Raw genomic sequence first — 6,110 nt, forward strand, 5'->3', positions numbered from 1 at the left:
CTAATGAAAGACCGTTGGTCTCCATCTCTTGTCAATGAGGAAAGGCCAGAGTGATTCTTTGATTCCAATTCGAAATGGTGTTCACTGGCCAATGCCTAAGGTCTCCAATTTGGAGGAGTCAAGCTGAGCGTTTCTCGGACGTCCTAAGACAGGACTGTCAGTTATCGGTCTTAAGTGGCCGCTGGGGAGGTTGAAGGCGTGTGCAGTTGCACACGCCATTTCGTACTTAGTCGTCTGTTCATTGCCAGACTGGTGAAAGGTCCCCTTAAGTGATGGATCCAGCATCCTCTTCTGTGATAACTGACGACACACAGTGGCCACATCTTTGACGTGTGTGGGGAACCACTGCTGCCGGTGGTCCCTGTTCGCAGACTTGCTGCTGAACTGCACTTTATCAGACATAACAGTCACAGCACTTTCCTCAAGCTTTTCAACTTCTCCGTACAGAACAGGAATTCTCAAAACAGCAGCTCCTAAATTGTTCTCCAGGACGGCCCTTCCTCCTTCTAGTTTTGTTTTGCCATATAGATTTAGGGGACTTGGTACGTCTTCCTCTCTATAAGGTGGGTTTGTTCCAGCAAAAACATAATCGGAGCTAATGCAGATTAGAAATGCTCCGATTGCAGCTGCTTTCTTCACCGAGTTCCCGGAAGCATCCACATTAAGTTGAGAAGCAGCATCCGGCTGATTTTCGACAACATCTGGCCTTCTCTCTGCTGCACGATGTACTAGGACATGGGGCTGAAAATCATAAATGATGTGATGAACTGCTTTTGACTCCAGGAGATTAAGCTGCTCAGATTTTGGTCTTGCTCTTCTAAAACCACAGACGACAGCATGCCAATTATTCTGCTGAAATTCTTAGTACACAGCTCTGCCAAGAAGCCTGGTGGCACCAGTAATCAGAACCCTCCAGTTGGGGCTGCTAACTTCCTCCTCCACCAAAGGGCAGTTCACGGGGACAAAGTGGATACAGAGCTCCGTCTCCCGCCCACCGTGCCCGCCGTGTTGGCGTCGCCGCAGATTTGTTTTCACTCCAGCGCCCTCGGCCCTCCTCCCCTAGGACCGGGCCGGCCGATCTGTCAGACTTTTAAAATGTATAGTTTGTTGGGCTCTTGTGTCTATTCAGAGTATGTATGTTTATAGCTAGCTTTGTACAGGTCGTTTCGTATCCCTCCTCTAGCAGAAGGTAGTCCCAGATGTTACAGGCTGCTGAGCGAGGCCCTGCCCTAGTCAGTAGGCTAGGAGTCTAGCCAGCAGAAAACAGTGGAGAGGGAAAAACAGTGTAAGTCTGTTATCAAGGAGCGCTGGTCATTGAAAATAGGTAGGCGTCTGAAGTTTGAGCAGATTCTGTAGATCAAATGAGGAATATTGAAAGTTCCTTCCTGAAACTCGAATCCTGAGCACCTTTGGTGGGAGAGTCCGCAGCGCCGTTGGCACCCGTCTCCTCCCCATTCTCACGAGCCTTCATGCAGCGGGCATGCGGCCTGCCGCTCTCCGTGCAGAGGGACACATCTGGTCGTCTCCCGGGCATCACGCCTGCTCCAGGGGTATCAGCATCACAGAGGCCCTCGGCAGCCTGCTGCCGTCAGCTGCTTGCTCTGTACCCTCTGGTTTAATGGCAAGCTTCCTGGTTGCAGACAACGGTCTCAGTCTATCCCTAACTTAGACAGAAATGCAGTTTCTTGGGAAGATACAGGATGGAGAATCAGGCATAAAACCAGGCAGGAGCCTAGGAAGATGGGTAAAGAAACAGCCTGGTGGTACCGCAGCAGGATTTTTATTTTTTAATTTTATTTTTTCCATAACGTCATATGGAAAAACCAGAACAAACTTCTTGGCCATCCCTATACATATTGGATGTTCATTTGTTCGAGCACCATTGGAGAAGAACTATCCCTTCTCCACCGAACTGCCTTTGCTCCTTCATCAGAAATCAGACTGTATTAAATCTGACGTTTATAAAGACCCCTCCCTGAAAGTTTCTCAGCCAGCAAGACTGTTTAGTACACACCAGAGAAATGGAAGGCATGATGGATGCATTCTCATTGGTTTTACCTTTTGCCTCTTCAAACAGATGATTTGCATTGGGAACTGTTACCAATAACCGCCATGCATAGGAATAGACGAAAGCGGCTTGTGACAACCTTTTCAGCTGGTGGAGCGCTCTCCCAGGCGGATGGGAGTTCACAAGGCAGGTACTCTGTTTCAGTCACTGCTGTCCCTTTAGGTCGGTGACAAATGCTCCTCTATGATGCTCCCAACATAAGGGGAATTACTTATTCCTCTTTTACAGGTAAGATTGTGTAGGTTGTAGAGGCAGGACCTCAGCATTTTCTGACAAGATGAGCAGAACGCAGGGCTTCTGTCCACCAGCAGAACCAGGACGTGGTTCAGAGAGCAAGTTGTGGAGTCTTTGAGGAGTGGGACTGCTCACTGCAGGCAATCGGGTAGTAATTTGCATTGAAGTTTTGGTTGAAATCTGTATAGTGGCCTAGACTTGCTTCGGATGGTGGCAAGGGCCGGAGTGGACATACCTTGGTAATTTTCCCACGCCCATGTTTATTTGTGTTGTCCTGAAAGTCGAGGTGGGGTTTCCTGGCTGGGGACTGATTATCCCCAAGAGCAATAACCAGATTTGTTTCCTTTACTCTAGTTTTTCCCCTTCTGTGGTGAGGTGGTGAGGGCCAGGTTGCTGTCACCTTACCCCTTTCGGGGGTCTGTACTGTAGGTGAGAAACCCTGAAATAATCTGCAGGCTTATATGCACATTGTTCCTCTCTCCTCCTGAGAGAGGGAAAGCAACTTGATTCTCCCAGTATAAATAAATCCTCCTCAGGAAGAAAGGGGGAAGACTCCTGGGTTCTTACTCTTTGGATTGTAATTAAATGTCTCCAGGAGGAGAGATTGCTGGAATATCTCCACGGCTCCAGGTCTCAAACCCTTTTGAAGTGTAAGCACAGACCATGAGAAAGGTGAATCTCTATTCAGTAAAGACCTGCCCTTTGTCCAAGGTCCCAGTAAAATTTGTTCAGTAAGCCCTAACCATGCAGAAATATAGAAATATTTTCTCTGCAGCCTACAGTCCCACACCCAGTTGCTGGGTGTAACTCACCAAAGAACAAGCTGGGATAGCTGAGACAAACTTTGGGGCCAGAAAATGGTCAGGGTGTGCATTGCAGGCCGGAACATGCCGTAATGCAGTTCCTGTCACTTTCCAGTCATTTAAACAGCTTTATTGAGGTATGTACACACCGTGCAGTTCACCCATGTCAAGTATACAGTTCAACAGTTTTTAGTCTATTCACAGAGTTGTGCCACCATCACCACAGTCAGTTTTAAAATATTTTCATCACCACCAAAAAGAACCGCATACCCACTGGCAGTCATCCTCCCTTTTCCCCACCCCTCCGACCTTCCCCCAAGACAACCACTTCCTGACTCTGGAAAGTTGCCTGTTCTGGGCCTCTTTTATAAATGGAATGATACAATATGTCATAATATGCTTTCTTTCATGACTGGCTGCTTTCACTTAGCATAATGTTTTCAGGGTTCATCCATGTCACGACATCTATCACTACTTTATTTCTTTGTATTGCCGAATAATACTCTGTATGGATACACCATATTTGATATGTCGGTTTGTAAGCTGATGGACATTTGAGTTGTCTCCACTTTTTGCTGTTATGAATAATACTACTAAGAATATTCGCACAATATTCACATACAAGTTTCTGGGAGAACGTTTTCTCTTGAATACATACATAGAAGTGGAATTTCTGAGTCATATGATAACCCCATGTTTAGTATTTTGAGGAACTGCTAAACTGCATTCCAAACTAGCTGCAACATTTGACATCCCTGCCAGCAATCTGTGAAGCTTCCAGTTTCTCCACATCCTCACCAACACTCTTTTTTTGTGTGTGTGTGTGATCAGGGTGGATATGATTTTATTTTTGAAGTTTTGAATTTTATTTACTTTTTATATAGCAGGTTCTCATTAGTTATCCATTTTATACATATGAGTGTATACGTGTCAATCCCAATCTCCCAATTCATCCCATCACCACCACCTCCCCACCACTTTTCCCCCTTGGTGTCCATACGTTTGTTTTCTACATCTGTGTCTCTATTTCTGCCCTGCAGACCAGTTCATCTGTACCATTTTTCTAGGTTCCACATACATGCGTTAATATACGATATTTGTTTTTCTCTTTCTGACTTACTTCACTCTGTATGACAGTCTCTAGATCCATCCACGTCTCTACAATGACCCAATTTCATTCCTTTTTATGGCTGAGTAATATTCCATTGTATATATGTACCACATCTTCTTTACCCATTTGTCTGTCGATGGGCATTTAGGTTGCTTCCATGTACTGGCTATTGTAAATAGTGCTGCAGTGAACATTGGGGTGTATGTATCTTTTTGAATTATGGTTTTCTCAGGGTATATGCCCAGTAGTGGGATTGCTGGGTCATATGGTAATTCTACTTTTAGTTTGTTAAGGAACCTCCATACTGTTCTCCATAGTGGCTGTATCAATTTACATTCCCACCAGCAGTGCAAGAGGTTTCCCTTTTCTCCACACCCTCTCCAGCATTTGTTGTTTGTAGATTTTCTGATGATGCCCATTCTAACTGGTGTGAGGTGATACCTCACTGTAGTTTTGATTTCCATTTCTCTAATAATTAGTGATGTTGAGCAGCTTTTCATGTGCTTCTTGGCCATCTGTATGTCTTCTTTGGAGAAATGTCCATTTAGGTCTTCTGCCCATTTTTTGATTGGGTTGTTTGTTTTTTTAATATTGAGCTGCATGAGCTGTTTATATATTTTGGAGATTAATCCTTTGTCCGTTGATTCATTTGCAGATATTTTCTCCCATTCTGAGGGTTGTCTTTTTGTCTTGTTTGTAGTTTCCTTTGCTTTGCAAAAGCTTGTAAGTTTCATTAGGTCCCATTTGTTTATTTTTGTTTTTATTTCCATTTCTCTAGGAGGTGGATCAAAAAAGATCTTGCTGTGATTTTTGTCAAAGAGTGTTCTGCCTATGTTTTCCTCTAAGAGTTTTATGGTGTCCAGTCTTACATTTAGGTCTGTAATCCATTTTGAGTTTGTTTTTGTGTATGGTGTTAGGGAGTGTCCTAATGTCATTCTTTTACATGTAGCTGTCCAGTTTTCCCAGCACCACTTATTGAAGAGACTGTCTTTTTTCCATTGTGTATCCTTGCCTCCTTTGTCATAGATTAGTTGACCATAGGTGCGTGGGTTTATCTCTGGGCTTTCTATCCTGTTCCATTGATCTATATTTTTGTTTTTGTGCCAGTACCATATTGTCTTGATTACTGTAGCTTTGTAGTATAGTCTGAAGTCAAGGAGTCTGATTCCTCCAGCTCCATTTTTTTCCTTCAAGACTGCTTTGACTGTTTGGGGTCTTTTGTGTCTCCATACAAATTTTAAGATTTTTTGTTCTAGTTCTGTAAAAAATGCATTGGTAATTTGATAGGGATTGCATTGAATCTGTAGATTGCTTTGGTAGTGTAGTCATTTTCACAATATTGATTCTTCCAATCCAAGAACATGGTATATCTCTCCATCTGTTTGTATCATCTTTAATTTCTTTCATCAGTGTCTTATAGTTTTCTGCATACAGGTCTTTTGTCTCCTTGGGTAGGTTTATTCTTTTTGTTGCAGTGGTAAATGGGAGTGTTTCCTTAATTTCTCTTTCAGATTTTTCATCATTAGTGTATAGGAATGCAAGAGATTTCTGTGCATTAATTTTGTATCCTGCAACTTTACCAAATTCATTGATTAGATCTAGTAGTTTTCTGGTGGCATCTTTAGGATTCTCTATGTATAGTATCATGTCATCTGCAAACAGTGACAGTTTTACTTCTTCTTTTCCAATCTGTATTCCTTTTATTTCTTTTTCTTCTCTGATTGCCATGGCTAGGGCTTCCAGAACTATGTTAAATAATAGTGGTGAGAGTGGACATCCTTGTCTTGTTCCTGATCTTAGAGGAAATGGCTTCAGTTTTTCACCATTGAGAATGATGTTGGCTGTGGGTTTGTCATATATGGCCTTTATTATGTTGAGGTAGGTTCCCTCTATG

At 43.3% G+C, this 6,110-nt stretch overlaps 1 pseudogene across 1 annotated transcript; it reads right to left on the minus strand.

The window, feature by feature from the left end:
• Positions 1-1,534, minus strand: LOC307061577 (methionine adenosyltransferase 2 subunit beta-like; annotated as a pseudogene). The gene is made up of 2 exons: positions 1,466-1,534; positions 1-1,059 (listed from the first exon to the last, which is right to left on the minus strand). The product of its transcript is annotated as a methionine adenosyltransferase 2 subunit beta-like (transcript).
• Between the last annotated feature and the right edge of the window lie 4,576 nt (positions 1,535-6,110).

The sequence above is a fragment of the Hyperoodon ampullatus genome (assembly GCF_949752795.1).
Source record: "Hyperoodon ampullatus genome assembly, chromosome: 12".
In the NCBI taxonomy this organism is placed as follows: Eukaryota; Metazoa; Chordata; class Mammalia; order Artiodactyla; family Ziphiidae; genus Hyperoodon; species Hyperoodon ampullatus.